This window comes from Pinus tabuliformis, chromosome Q, assembly GCF_031772625.1.
Source record: "Pinus tabuliformis cultivar Carrire ecotype Pingquan chromosome Q, CPIR1, whole genome shotgun sequence".
Lineage (NCBI taxonomy): Eukaryota > Viridiplantae > Streptophyta > Pinopsida > Pinales > Pinaceae > Pinus > Pinus tabuliformis.
The window spans coordinates 807,267,886-807,282,705 of record NC_142296.1 but is presented as its reverse complement, the minus strand read 5'-3'; the positions used below and the strand labels follow the sequence as shown (position 1 = coordinate 807,282,705).

Below are 14,820 nucleotides of genomic sequence, written 5' to 3'. Positions count from 1 at the left end.
CTCGGTGAATCAAGAACACTAGGAGTCGGAGTAACAGGTTCGGATATTTCTGGTTCTTCGCCTGTATCACTAGCAGACGAAAAACTACCAACAAGCTCAGAAACTGTAACAGCTTCGGGATTATAACCTGTCTCTAAACTTTGGTAATCTGGATGGACTACCAAGGAAGATTCTCCTTCTTCAGGTGAACCTACTCTACTGCCACTAGGAGGAGTTACAAGGACCTTTAAACCTTCTAAATGACTGGACTCGTCTTGAGGAGGTTCACCCCTAAGTCTACGGGATCTTCTCAACAATTCGGCCACAGAAACAACTTCAGGAGACTGGCCCCGAAGTCTACGGGACTGTCTCGGTAATTCCGCCACAGCTAAAAACTTTTAACTACTACACACGAAAACAAAATAAAATTTCAAATCAAACCACCTAAAGTCTCTAAAGAACCAAACAAATGTGAATCACACGCCTAAAGAATCTAGGGCGTCAAACCAAACACAAACAGTATTCTTCCGGACCAAAAGCGCTAGTTGGTGATTAGGCCCAACCTCGCTGGATTCAGTACCGAAATGGCGGGTGGAACAGTTACGCTGACAACCTGCTTAATGAATAGACTGGACCAAGTTCCTCCACTTTAACCGTCTCGAGTGAAGTGAACCCCCAAGAAAATCCAAGTGAGTATAGCCGACGTCTGCTCCAGGTACAGTGGGACCTTCCCTCCACCGTCACCTTGGGTAGAATCCTAGAGATTATGGTCACTAAGGTTACCAACGGCCACAAGTACACCTGGGGGAACAGTCTAAACTCCGACAGCACGCAAGGGCAGAGTAGCAAGCTCAATCCCCTTACCGGCTCCTTGACAGTAATCCAAGGTTTACCGATAAGTGACCCCTGGCTCCTCGACAATGGTTAATCCGAGGTTTACCGTTTGTAATACGTACTGTCTGGCGTCGTTCCCAACGAGGGGGGAATGATCCCCTCACTGGTTCGGACACGAGCTCGTGCTTCTCCTTTAAGAGGAGCTTTCCCAGAGTGTAAATGTAACAATTGGATTTGATTCTATCACAAGATCGACTACTTGTTTGGTTTTACTGTCTTGGAGAGTTAAGTACTCACCTACTCCAAGACACTAGCCTGATCTAAATTGATGCTTCAGAGCCCTAGAAAATAAAAGTTACTAGTTCAATTTTACTTTAAGCGTTACTTTTAAGGTTGTTCTTTAGAGTCACAAGGTGATGGAAGTGAAACCAATGGTGTGTAGACTCGACTCCAACCACTACAAAGATGCACCTAAGATGATCTATGCTACTTTGCTTTTTCAATGAAATTCTTTAACTAAGAGAGTTGAGAGAATGCAATTTTTAAAGAAAACAACTTCCTTAGAAAAGACAATCAAAGAAACAATTCTCTTTTTATTTTCAAGCACACAAACATAACCACTCTTTACTTGCACGAAAAACTCTTTTTCTTTCAAAAACTTTCAAAGGTACTTGAAACAAAACTTTTTCAAAGGAGATATTTTTGTATTTTCTCTTTTTAATAAAGCATGTAAACCTATCTTTAACAAAAAACAATCTCAACAGCTACAAAAACTATGAAAACTTGACTCACAAGCAAACCAAAAGAGAGATTACTCTAAGCAAATCTAACAAGGTAAAAGCTCACAAAGACGATTCTAGGATGTTTTACTTGATCAAAATCAAATCAAGGACCAGCTAATGCAGAATCAAAAGACTATTCAAAACAAAACTCAAATCTTTTTGTTCTTTTCGTAAAATGGAATTCAAGACTTAAACAACAAGCACTTCGAAATTGGCCCAAAAGACAACTTGATGGTAAGTTGCTCCTACAGGTAGACTTTATAACAGGTCTGACTTCTCAGAATGTTGACAAAACCAGAGATATCTAAGGCTTGGCAACTCCTACCGCTAAAGTCGCTACAAGACCTACTCAAAAATCAAACCCTAGGGCTTACACTTCGACGAAATCCACTAAAACACTCAATGCTAATGAAACCAGTTCAGGTGAAGATTTTGGATAAGGGACTGATGAATCTGGGCAGAAGAAACTAAGAAAAAACAAAATCTAAGAGCAAAAAAGGCAAAAAGTGGATTTTTCTCAAATTTTGGCAGGGGACGCAGGCAACCCGTTAGCACAGGTGCGGGCCCGCTCTGTGCACACAGCAAAAGTGTGTCCAGGGACGCACTGTGCAGCACTCAGAGGGTGCGTCCTACTGAAAAACTCAAGAAAACCCAAAATAAAACTAATCCTAAGCTAACCCACCCAGAGACAAGATCACAGAGCCAAAACCAGAAAAATAAACCAATTTTCTCAAAGCAAAGTTCACACAAAAGAAAAGACTCTTCTCATCAATGGAAACTTTCCCCAGCGGAGTCGCCAATTTGTCACACGGAATCAGTCAAGGGTGCGGACACAACTGACCTTCCTAGAAGTCTAAGACATTCTAATGACAAACAAAACAAACTGGAGCTATCCTTCTCTAAACATACATTATGATATGAGTAATCAAGTGTTTCGTTCTTACCTTTGTCCAAACGCTGTTGTAGAAGTCCAAGCTTTGTTGATCTGGATGAGCTCCTCCTTTTCTCCAAAACCTGCAATCACCAACAGTCAAACAATTAAATAGCACCTGATTATAACATAAAACAAAGCATATTCAACATATAGACCAAGGAGTACATGAAATAACCCATCAACAACAAGTTATTGAGAAGAATCGACCAATTTGCATTAAAGGTAATCAAAAGGAACCATTACAACCTGAGCCTTGGTGTTGTGCAAGCTCCTTCCAGGGTCCACAAGAGTCTTCCTCTACTTTGACAAAGCTCACCCACTTCCAAATAGAACAAGTAAAGATGACAACCTCTCCTCACAAGCTTCTAAATGGGAGTCCTAATTCCTGCAGCATTTACCCTTAGAAATCTATAGCTTTCAACCTCTTTCCTTCTGGCTCAATGCCTCTTTTTATAGTGCTCAAGAGGAAGTTAATCAGGTCCACCATCAATGGGATAGTCCCCTCTTTGGATGGGATCACTCCCTTATTGATGGGATAAGTTCCTCTTTGATAGGAGTGCATGAACCATCTGGAGGCGCTCAATACACATCAAACAACCTTCTAGAATGCTCTAGAAATGACCACAAGTAAGTTTTTGAAGATAAAACTTGCGCATTTTAACCTTTTCAGAGGGACGCACCTGCCCCTTTAGATACAGAGCGTCCTTGGACGCAGACCTTATGAACAAAAGGTGCGTACCCGCAGGCAAGGCTTGAGAGAACCTGCGTACCCAGAGATAAACATATTTATAAGGACTTTCTCTCTTTCTTGGAGTTTGACATGAATAGCAGAGGCATAAGACTTGCTCAAGAGGGTAGTATGACTATTGATTGAGCCATACCGACTATAAATAGCCATGGTGACATTTTTTAGTGTAACAGTATCTCCTCTTGAACCTTGTTTATCATATCAATAAAGCTGCTTGAGTTTCTCCTATATGCTTGTATTTCAATGATGTTTTGTTGTATTTTCATATTTAGTTTATATCTGATCCTAAACTAGTTATGAATGTGAATCTATATCTTTCGTGTAGTCTTCTACTCTTGTGATCTTGCAGGAACCGTGTGAAGCTGGACCAGTGAAAGAGCAGGCAGCGGGAAGCGAACGAAAGAGAGAGAGTGATTGGATCGACCAACTAGCGGAAGACATCGGTTAGTTAGATCCTTCTTTCTCTATTTGCATCTCATAAAGAAGAATACTCAGATAGATTTCTTTGTTTGTTGCTAAGGCACTATCACCTCTTAGAGTGGGATAGGGGCATTCCGTATTGGATACTTTTCCCAACAACACACCCGGTAGCGCATGAGCGGTAATGTTGGCTAGGCTTGGCCTGGGAGGCATATGTGAACAATTCCCCTTCCGCTCTTCAAGTTCTTGGATCTGTATGGGCTGTTGTGGTGTGGCTCCCTGCTCATCGTGGTCCCCCTTGTTCCCCTCCAGATGATAGCAGTGACAGGTTTTCTTTCCGTGTGAAAGGTGGGTTGGTAATCGAGTTGTGTTTTCACGTGTGCCTGAATGATGGCCTTGGGTTGTTTGTAGGGTTGTCGATTTTCATCTTCTTTCCATCCCCACTCGGTAGCGCATGAGCGGTAATGCTGGCCATGCTCAGCCTGGGAGGTATATGTGAACAATTCCCCTTCCGCTCTCCAAGTTCTTGGAGCTGTATGGGCTGTTGTGGTGTGGCTCCATGGCTCGTCCTGGTCCCCACGTGCCCCTCCAGATGATACTAGCGACAGGTTTTCTTTCCGTGTGAAAGGTGGGTTGGTAATCAAGTTGTGTTTTCGGGTTTGCCTGAACGATGGCCTTGGGTCATTTGTAGGGCGGCCGATTTTCATCTTCTCTCCATCCCCACTCGGTAGCGCATGAGCGGTAATGTTGGCCAGGCTCGGCCTGGGAGGCATATGTGAACAATTCCCATTCCACTCTCCAAGTTCTTGGAGTTGTATGGGCTGTTGTGGTGTGGCTCCCTGGCTCGTCCTCATCCCCGCGTGCCCCTCCAAATGATACCAGCAACAGGTTTTATTTCCGTGTGAAAGGTGGGTTGGTGATCGAGTTGTGTTTTCGGGTTTGCCTGAACGATGGCCTTGGGTCGTTTGTAGGGCGGCCGATTTTCGTCTTCACTCCATCCCCGCTCGGTAGCACATGAGCGGTAATGTGGGCCATGCTCATCCCCGTCCCTCTTTTCCATCCCAATGACAAGAATGTGGAAAGTTTTCTCAGCGCTCCTTTGAGCCTTCGTTGTTGCGGGTCCCAGATGGAAGCCCCAAAACTCCGTCGTTGCCTATGTCGCTATCGTGCCCGTCGGTTGTAGCGAATAGAGAATTTTTATTAGGCTGGGCAGCCACTTGTGGCTCCATTAAAATTGGTTCCTCGTTATATTGTTCACCTCCTCCCTATTTGGTGTGGAGGGTTTTGCTTTTTGTGTGAAAGGTGGGTTGGCAATTGAGTTGGTTTTTCGGGTTTGCCTCAAGAATGGCCTTGGGTCATTTGTAGGGTGTCCGATTTTCATCTTCTCTCCATACCCACTCGGTAGCGCATGAGCGGTAATGTTGGCCATGCTTGTCCTTGGAGGCATATGTGAGCAATTCCCCTTCTGCTCCAAGTTTTGGGAGTTGTATGGGTTGTTGTGGTGTGGCTCCTTGTGATGGCTAGCCTCTTCATTATTCGGCTGTTTATGGTGCCGGTGTCTTGTGCTTGTACTCTTTCCGCGTTGGCATTATCGGTTGAGATGCATACATTTAAGAGGGACGTGGAAGGGTTTTGGTTGTAAACCACCTACCCTCCCTCTTGCTTGCTTTTTCCATCGGGCGATGTGAGGCGCTGTTCTCCTTGTTGTAAAGTCAAGGGTTGGCATTCCTTTCAAAGTGCACATCATTCGTGGTTGCGTTGGCTTTGAGGTTTTGATAGATGTGTTGGCCCATATGTTTGATCGAGGGGTCGGCTTTTCCCTTGCACCTTTCGTGTGTGGCAGGCTTTTGCGGTTGGAAATTTTAAGTCAGAATGTTTATGGGCATTTGTTGTTTCAATTGTGTATGCGCTTGTGGTCCAATGGGGAGGAGGCTTGCTACTATAGTCATCGATGGTGGGGGCTATTTGGAAGAAGGATTTCAAGGTGGAACGCTTCGACCTCCCTCCTTTGCGTGAGGTGGCTGTAGGGGAAAATTATTCAACGTTTGGTCGGTAAAGCTGTGGGAAATCTCCTAGGTTGCTTGTACGTAGGGTGCGTGGGGTGCGGAGCTGCCCGATCCCTCCTCCTGTTCGGATATGTGTCCTTGTATTGTGTAGCGACCCTCTTGATTTGCATTTGCTTCCTTCCTTTGCCTTCGCATCGTGGTTGCCGCAGGCGGTCAAGTGATCGAAGTCCACCGTCAGTTGGCGCGGGTGGACTCCTAGGTGGCCTCGGTGCGTGGCGTGGAGGGTCAGGGAGCATTTCTAAGAGAGGTTGTGGGCTCGGTTGGTCTTGTTGTTTTGTTTCTTTCTGTTTCCTTTGCATTGAGGCTGCCGCAGGCGATCATGCGATCGAGGTCCATCGTTGCTGCTGTCCAGGTGGACTCCTAGGTGGCCTCTCTGCGGGGAGGGTTGGGGGACACTTGTTGTTTCAATTGTGTATGCACTCGTGGTCCAATGGGGAGGAGGCTTGCTACTATAGTCATCGATGGTGGGGGCTATTCGGAAGAAGGATTTCGAGGAGGCTTGCTACTATAGTCATCGATGGTGGGGGCTATTCGGAAGAAGGATTTCGAGGTGGAATGCTTCGACCTCCCTCCTTTGCGTGGAGGTGGACGTAGGGGAAAATTATTCATCGTCCGATCAGTAAAGCTGTGGGAAATCCCCTAGGTTGCCTTGTACATAGGGTACGTGGGGTGCGGAGCTGCCCGATCCCTCCTCCTGTTTGGATATGTGTCCTTGTATTGTGTAGCGATCCTCTTGATTTGCATTTGATTCCTTCCTTTTCCTTCGCATCGTGGTTGCCGCAGGCGGTCAAGTGATCGAGGTCCATCGTCATCTGGCACGGGTGGACTCCTAGGTGGCCTCGGTGCGTGGCGCGGAGGGTCGGGGGGCATTTCTAAGAGAGGTTGTGGGCTCGGTTGGTCTTGTTGTTTTGTTTCCTTCCGTTTCATTTGCATTGAGGCTTCCGGAGGCGATCATGCAATCGAGGTCCATCGTTGCTGCTGTTTGGGTGGACTCCTAGGTGGCCTCTCTGCGGGGAGGGTTGGGGGGCACTTTTTGTTTCAATTGTGTATGCGCTCGTGGTCCAATGGGGAGGAGGCTCACTACTATAGTCATCGATGGTGGGGGCTATTCGGAAGAAGGATTTCGAGGTGGAACGCTTCGACCTCCCTCTTTTGCGTGGAGGTGGCCATAGGGGAAAGTTATCCATCGTCCGGTCGGTAAAGCTATGGGAAATCTCCTAGGTTGCTTGTACGTAGGGTGCGTGGGGTGCGGAGCTGCCCGATCCCTCCTCCTGTTCGGATATGTGTCCTTGTATTGTGTAGCGACCCTCTTGATTTGCATTTGCTTCCTTCCTTTGCCTTCGCATCGTGGTTGCTGCAGGCAATCAAGTGATCGAGGTCCATCGTCAGCTGGCGTGGGTGGACTCCTAGGTGGCCTCGGTGCATGGCGTGGAGGGTCGGGGGGCATTTCTAAGAGAGGTTGTGGGCTCGGTTGGTCTTTTTGTTTTGTTTCCTTCCTTTTCCTTTGCATTGAGGCTGCCGTAGGCGATCATGTGATCGAGGTCCATCATTGCTGCTATCCGGGTGGACTCCTAGGTGGCCTCTCTGTGGGGAGGGTTGGGGGGCACATGTTGTTTCAATTGTGTATGCACTCGTGGTCCAATGGGGAGGAGGCTTACTACTATAGTCATCGATGGTGGGGGTTATTCGGAAGAAGGATTTCGAGGTGGAACACTTCGACCTCCCTCCTTTATGTGGAGGTGGCCGTAGGGGAAAGTTATTCATCATCCGGTCAGTAAAGCTGTGGGAAATCTCCTAGGTTTCCTTTACGTAGGGTGCGTGGGGTGCGGAGTTTCCCAATCCCTCCTCCTGTTCAGATATGTGTCCCTGTATTGTGTAGCGACCCTCTTGATTTGCATTTGCTTCCTTCCTTTGCCTTCGCATCGTGGTTGGCGCAGGCGGTCAAGTGATCGAGGTCCACCATCAGCTGGCACGGGTGGACTCCTAGGTGGCGTCGGTGCGTGGCATGGAGGGTTGGGGGCCATTTCTAAGAGAGGTTGTGGGCTCGGTTGGTCTTGTTGTTTTGTTTCCTTCCGTTTCCTTTGCATTGAGGCTGTCACAGGCGATCATGCGATCGAGGTCCATCGTTGTTGCTGTCCGGGTGGACTCCTAGGTGGCCTCTCTACGGGGAGGGTTGGGGGGCACTTGTTGTTTCAATTGTGTATGCGCTCGTGGTCCAATAGAGAGGAGGCTTGCTACTATAGTCATCGATGGTGGAGGCTATTCGGAAGAAGGATTTTGAGGTGGAACGCTTTGACCTCCCTCCATTGCGTGGAGGTGGCCATAGGGGAAAATTATTCATCATCCGGTCGGTTTAGCTTTGGGAAATCTCCTAGGTTGCCTATACATAGGGTGCGTGGGGTGCGGAGCTGCCCGATCCCTCCTCCTGTTCGGATATGTGTCCCTGTATTGTGTAGCGACCCTCTTGATTTGCATTTGCTTCCTTCCTTTGCCTTCGCATCATGGTTGTCACAAGCAGTCAAGTGATCGAGGTCCACCGTCAGCTCGCGCGGGTGGAATCCTAGGTGGCCTCGGTGCATGGTGTGGAGGGTCGGGGGGCATTTCTAAGAGAGGTTGTGGGCTCGGTTGGTCTTGTTTTGTTTCCTTCCGTTTCCTCTTTGCATTGAAGCTGCCGCAGGCGATCATGCGATCAAGGTCCATCGTTGCTGCTGCCCGGGTGGACTCCTAGGTGGCCCCTGTGCGGGGAGGGGAGGGGTGGGTTAGGGGCCATTTCTAAGGGAGGTTGCGGGCTCGGTTTGTCTTGTATGATTTCCTTCCCTTGCCTTTTTGTCGAGGCTACCGCAGGCGATCATCCGATCGAGGTCCACTGTTGCTGCTATCTGGGTGGACTCCTAGGTGGCATCGGTGCAGGGCGGGGAGTGGCCTTGCTGCGTTGTGGCTTGGCAGGTCTGCCCATTTGTTTGCCATGTCCTTGGGATGTTGTGTGTGCTTCCTTCTTGGGATGCAAGAGGTGCAAGGCATAAAAGTTTTACATGATATCTTGACGTCTCTTTGACTTGATGGTGTTCAGGTTGGCTCTCGGTAAGAGAGTGCGCGGAACGCCCTTTGAAGTGGGAGGGTGCTACCTGGTTGATCCTACCAGTAGTCATATGCTTGTCTCAAAGATGACCATACTACTCGGATAACCGTAGTAATTCTAGAGCTAATACGTGCACCAAGTCTCGACTCTTTGGAAGGGATGCATTTTTTAGACAAAAGGCCGGCGCAGGCTTGCTTGCTTCTCCGGTGAATCATGATAACTCGACGGATCGCACAACCCTTGTGTTGGCGATGCTTCATTCAAATTTCTGCCCTATCAACTTTCGATGGTAGGATAGAGGCCTACCATGGTGGTGACGGGTGACGGAGAATTACGGTTCGATTCTGGAGAGGGAGCCTGAGAAACTGCTACCACATCCAAGGAAAGGCAGCAGGCGCGCAAATTACCCAATCCTGACATGGGGAGGTAGTGACAATAAATAACAATACTGGGCTCATCGAGTTTGGTAATTGGAATGAGTACAATCTAAATCCCTTAACGAGGATTCATTGGAGGGAAAGTCTGGTGCTAGCAGCCGTGGTAATTCCAGCTCCAATAGTGTATATTTAAGTTGTTGCAGTTAAAAAGCTCGTAGTTGGATCTTGGGTCATAAGGGTCGGTCCGCCTACTCGCTGTGCACCTGCCCTTCCATCCCTTTTGTCGGTGGCATGCTCCTGGCCTTAATTGGCTGGGTCGAAGTTCCGTCGCGGTTACTTTGAAAAAATTAGAGTTTTCAAAGCAAGCTTATGCTCTGAATACATTAGCATGGAATAACATGATAGGAGTCTGGTCCTATTGTGTTGGCCTTCGGGACCGGAGTAATGATTAATAGGGACTCTCGGGGGCATTCGTATTTCATTGTCAGAGGTGAAATTCTTGGATTTATGAAAGACGGACCACTGCGAAAGCATTTGCCAAGGATGTTTTCATTAATCAAGAACGAAAGTTGGGGGCTCGAAGACGATCATATACCATCCTAGTCTCAACCATAAACGATGTCGACCAGGGATCGGCGGATGTTGCTCTAAGGACTCCGCCAGCACCTTCTGAGAAATCAGAGTGTTTGGGTTCCGGGGGGAGTATGGTCGCAAGGCTGAAACTTAAAGGAATTGACGGAAGGGCACCACCAGGAGTGGAGCCTGCGGCTTAATTTGACTCAACACGGGGAAACTTACCAGGTCCAGACATAGTAAGGATTGATAGATTGAGAGCTCTTTCTTGATTCTATGGGTGGTGGTGCATGGCTATTCTTAGTTGGTGGAGTGATTTGTCTGGTTAATTCCGATAACGAATGAGACCTCAACCTGCTAACTAGCTACGCGGAGGTTCCCCTTCGTGGCCATCTTCTTAGAGGGACTATGGCTGTTTAGGCCATGGAAGTTTGAGGCAATAACAGGTCTGTGATGCCCTTAGATGTTCTGGGCTGCACGCGCGCTACACTGATGCAGCCAACGAGTTTTTATTCCTGGTTCGAGAGGATCGGGAAATCTTATCAAATTGCATCGTGATGGGGATAGACCATTGCAATTATTGGTCTTCAACGAGGAATTCCTAATAAGCGCGTGTCATCAACTCGTGTTGACTATGTCCCTGCCATTTGTACACACCGCCCGTCGCTCCTACTGGTTGAATGATCTGGTTAAGTGTTCGGATTGTGTCAACGATGGCAGTTCGCCGCCGTCGACGTCGTGAGAAGTTCATTGAACCTTATCATTTAGAGGAAGGAGAAGTCGTAACAAGGTTACCGTAGGTGAACCTGCAGTAGGATCATTGATAGCAGGGGTTTTCTTTTTTGGTTCGGGTTGGTTGGGTGTTGATTGCAATGTGGGACTTTGTGGTGCGTCTCTAGGGGAGCGGGTTTGGTGTTTGGTGGGAACATCATTGGTTGCTTGTGTCGAGGTAACGCTTGTTTTTTCGTGTGTGCTTGCAAGCCATGCTTGTGCTTGTCCCACCCATCCTTTGTTTTTCTCCCCCCCAATGTGTTTCTGCAGGGGGTTCGGAAGCCTGTTTCTTGGGAGCCCTTCCGACGATCTGTTCGGCTGGGCATGGTTGCTGCAGAGTTGAGGTGCTTGGTAAAAACGATGGATAAATTCACACTCATTCGTAGCGGCGGTGCTCGGTCTTTTGTTCGTTGGAAGGCATGGGCCAAGGGTGCGGGCTTCCATAGTTGGTTCTCTCGAAAAAACGGAGGCGGTTGATGTGTTGCTTGGGTGAGATTTTTCGCTGGTGGTTGGGTTGAGGGAGTGGTTGCGCGCGTGCCTGGTAGCTCAAAACTTCTGTGAGGCGAGATTGTCGAGGTGCGGTCGAGTATGGGATGGATGAAGAGTGGTTCAACCCATTGGGCTGGCCACCCTAGTCCCTCTTGACCGTTCCTCTACATGCCCTCGTGGAAGGGTTGGGTGTCCAGGTAATGAAAAACCCATCCCTCGGTCTGAGCTCCATCGAGATCGCAATTTTCCCTACCGATGGGCATGAGGGTGGCAATCTTATCTCGTGCCTTTGCCGTCGAGGGAATTCCTCGTCCTCTCGTGAGCCACTCCCCTTTTGAGGGAAAAAGAAGTAGCGGGTTGTGTCTTTGTTCCTCCCTTTGGATTGTGGGTTTTTTGTGGGACTCGCGTCATTTCTTCGTTTTGTGGTGTGCGCTTTGCGAACGTCCCTCTCTCTAGTGGCCTTGCACCGTCGATGTATTTGTGGCTCGCGGCTTTCTCCAGCGTTGAGTGTTGGCCTGTGACAACTCCTCTTTGGAGTTTGATTCTTTGACCCCCGTTGACTCTCTCGCTGGAAAGGTTGTTGGGTGTTTTGTACACGGAGGGGTGTAATAGCGGGGTGGGTTTGTGTTATGGGTAGCAATCTATTTGTAGTTTGAAGCCTTGTGCCACTGGGTTGGGGGCGCTGTTTGCCTCTCAGTGACGTGCTCCAGACACTAGTCTCATCGTGGCCCTCGTCTTTTCTATTGGTCAATTTTGGGTCGTGATTTATTTGCTTGGTTGTTTGCTATGTTGTAAAGCTGGAAAGGGTGTTGTGATGAATGCATGTGGGAGGGTGTGAAGAGGTGGGACGCTTTTTTGATTGGGTGCCTTGTTTGATTTCTTTTTGGTTAGTGGACATCTTGTTCGGCATGCTGTTGAGCTTCTCTATTTTCTTGGGATCTTTGTTTCTTTGGTGTTGTTTTCTTCCCTTCTTCCTTTTGACCCTAGCCTTACGGAGGAGAGGTGGGATTGTTGTGGATTGGTGTTCGGGAAGGATGAAAAGCAGTGCGAGTTCGGAGGGTGGCCACCCTAGTCCTTCTCGATCGTCGTCCCCTACAGTTCCCTCCTTTTCCGAAGGTGCGGGGCTTGGGAGGCTTGTTATCTGTTTCAGCCTCCCCTTGTGAGTCGGTAGCCACGTTTGATATCTCTTGCTTTCCTGTTCCCTGTTTGAGCCTCCCCCTGTGAGCCGGTGGACGCGTTTGATATCTCTCTTTCTTTCATGTTGTTTTCTTCCCTTCTTTTAGCCCCTAGCTTTACGGAGAAAAAGTGGGATTGTTTTGGATTGGTGTTCGGGAAGGATGAAAAGCAGTGAGAGTTCCCAGGGTGGCCACCCTAGTCCTCCTCGATCGTCGTCCCCTGCAGTTCCCCCCTTTTTGCGAAGGCACGGGGTTGGGGAAGCTTGTTCTCTGTTTGAAGCGGATGTTGCTCTAAGGACTCCGCCAACATCTTCTGAGAAATCAGAGTGTTTCGGTTCCGGGGGGACTATGGTCGCAAGGCTGAAACTTAAAGGAATTGACGGAAGGGCACCACCAGGAGTGGAGCCTGCGGCTTAATTTGACTCAACACGGGGAAACTTACCAGGTCCAGACATTGTAAGGATTGATAGATTGAGAGCTCTTTCTTGATTCTATGGGTGGTGGTGCATGGCTATTCTTAGTTGGTGGAGTGATTTGTCTGGTTAATTCCGATAATGAACGAGACCTCAGCTTGCTAACTAGCTACGCGGAGGTTCCCCTTCGTGGCCAGCTTCTTAGAGGGACTATGGCCGTTTAGGCCATGGAAGTTTGAGGCAATAACAGGTCTGTGATGCCCTTAGATGTTCTGGGCCGCACGCGCGCTACACTGATGCAGCCAACGAGTTTTTATTCCTGGTTCGAGAGGATCGGGAAATCTTATCAAATTGCATCGTGATGGGGATAGACCATTGCAATTATTGGTCTTCAACGAGGAATTCCTAATAAGCGCGTGTCATCAACTCGTGTTGACTATGTCCCTACCCTTTGTACACACCGCCCATCGCTCCTACTGGTTGAATGATCTGGTGAAGTGTTCGGATTGTGTCGACGATGGCAGTTCGTCGCCATCGACGTCATGAGAAGTTCATTGAACCTTATCATTTAGAGGAAGGAGAAGTCGTAACAAGGTTACCGTAGGTGAACCTGCAGTAGGATCATTGATAGCAGGGGTTTTCTTTTTTGGTTCGGGTTGGTTGGTTGTTGATTGCAATGTGGGACTTTGTGGTGCGTCTTTAGGGGAGCGGGTTTGGTGTTTGGTGGGAACATCGTTGGTTGCTTGTCTCGAGGTAACACTTGTTTTTTCGTGTGTGCTTGCAAGCCATGCTTGTGCTTGTCCCACCCATCCTTTGATTTTCTCCCCCCCAATGTGTTTCTGCAGGGGGTTCGGAAGCCTGTTTCTTGGGAGCCCTTCCAACGATCTATTCGGCTGGGCATGGTTGCTGCAGAGTTCAGGTGCTTGGTAAAAACGATGAATAAATTCGGACTCATTCGTAGCGACGGTGCTCGGTCTTTTGTTCGTTGGAAGGCATGGGCCAAGGGTGCGGGCTTCCATAGTTGGTTCTCTCGAAAAAGCGGCGGCGGTTGATGTGTTTCTTGGGTGAGCTTTTTCGCTGGTGGTTGGGTCGAGGGAGTGGTTGCGCGCGTGCCTGGTAGCTCAAACCTTCCGTGAGGCGAGATTGTCGGGGTGCGGTCGAGTATGGGATGGATGAAGAGCGGTTCAACCCGTTGGGCTGGCCACCCTAGTCCCTCTTGACCGTTCCTCTACATGCCCTCGCGGAAAGGTTGGGTGTCTAGGTAATGAAAAACCCATCCCTTGGTCTGAGCTCCATCGAGATCGCAATTTTCCCTACCGACGGGCATGAGGGTGGCAATCTTATCTCGTGCCTTTGCCGTTGAGGGAATTCCTCCTCCTCTCGTGAGCCACTCCCCTTTTGAGGGAGAAAGAAGTAGCGGGTTGCAAACGTCCCTCTCTCTAGTGGCCTTGCACCGTCGATGTATTTGTGGCTCGCGGCTTTCACCAGCGTTGAGTGTTGGCCTGTGACAACTCCTCTTTGGAGTTTGATTTTTTGACCCCCGTTGACTCTCTCGCTGGAAAGGTTGTTGGGTGTTTTGTACACGGAGGGGTGCAATAGCGGGGTGGGTTTGTGTTATGGTCAGCAATCTATTTGTAGTTTGAAGCCTTGTGCCGCTGGGTTGGGGGCGCTGTTTGCCTCTCAGTGACGTGCTCCAGACACTGGTCTCATTGTGGCCCTCGTCTTTTCTATTGGTCAATTTTGGGTCGTGATTTATTTGCTTGGTTTTTTGCTATGTTGTAAAGCTGGAAAGGGTGTTGTGATGAATGCATGTGGGAGGGTGTGAAGAGGTGGGACGCTTTTTTGATTGGGTGCCTTGTTTGATTTCTTTTTGGTTAGCGGACATCTTGTTCGGCGTGCTGTTGAGCTTCTCTATTTTCTTGGGATCTTTGTTTCTTTGGTGTTGTTTTCTTCCCTTCTTCCTTTTGCCCCTAGCCTTATGGAGGAGAGGTGGGATTGTTGTGGATTCGTGTTCGGGAAGGACGAAAAGCAGTGTGAGTTCACAGGGTGGCCACCCTAGTCCTTCTCGATTGCCGTCCCCTGCAGTTCCCCCCTTTTTCCGAAGGCGCGGGGCTTGGGAGGCTTGTTCTCTGTTTGAGCCTCCCCTTGTGAGTCGGTAGCCACGTTTGATATCTCTTGCT

At 48.7% G+C, this 14,820-nt stretch overlaps 2 pseudogenes; both read left to right on the top strand.

Moving 5' to 3' along the window:
- Positions 1-8,885: 8,885 nt before the first annotated feature.
- On the top strand, positions 8,886-10,615 carry LOC149222067 (18S ribosomal RNA; annotated as a pseudogene).
- A 1,952-nt stretch (positions 10,616-12,567) lies between these two features.
- Positions 12,568-13,259, top strand: LOC149222066 (18S ribosomal RNA; annotated as a pseudogene; the record flags this gene model as incomplete).
- Between the last annotated feature and the right edge of the window lie 1,561 nt (positions 13,260-14,820).